Here is a 474-nt window from a genome sequence, read left to right as displayed (position 1 = left end):
GTATATAGATGGACCGTGTTCGGGAGTAATCCCTTTGTTCCAATGGGAAAATTCTCCTCGATAGTACCCGTAGTTACTGTCGGGTCCATATCGAAAGGGTGGATAGTCCCAGGATGGCGAACCGGCTGGCTTGCACTGCACGATATAAATGGTGACTTCAAAACCACCAAGGTTGGTCCGGAAACAGCAATATGCATTATTTTCCTATATATAATTCTATATTAGATTAATAGTTAAAAAGAAAATCATTTCAGTTCATTTTCTTGGCCTTATCTTGTTTTTATATGTACAGGTCTTAAAAGCTGCTAAAGAATATCTTGAGATTAGTTCTAAACCACCAACTGTTATCCAGGTTCGGATCGCGTTTCATTATAATTTGTTCAATCTCCAGAATTATTGTAAATAAATATTATGAATTCGATATTCCATTATGAATTCAATATAGGCGGCTATTCCTACCATCTTGGAGAAAAC

The 474-nt window shown here is 36.7% G+C and overlaps 1 long non-coding RNA gene across 1 annotated transcript; it reads left to right on the top strand.

Annotated features, from left to right (window-relative positions):
- Positions 1 to 6: 6 nt before the first annotated feature.
- On the top strand, positions 7 to 474 carry LOC104774944. The gene is made up of 3 exons (XR_765604.2): positions 7 to 171; positions 293 to 352; positions 446 to 474. It is a non-coding gene; the product is annotated as an uncharacterized LOC104774944 (long non-coding RNA).

Source organism: Camelina sativa, unplaced genomic scaffold (genome assembly GCF_000633955.1).
Source record: "Camelina sativa cultivar DH55 unplaced genomic scaffold, Cs unpScaffold07128, whole genome shotgun sequence".
NCBI classification, from domain to species: domain Eukaryota; kingdom Viridiplantae; phylum Streptophyta; class Magnoliopsida; order Brassicales; family Brassicaceae; genus Camelina; species Camelina sativa.
The sequence above is the reverse complement of the archived record's forward strand: the minus strand, read 5'-3'. Positions and strand labels throughout refer to the sequence as shown.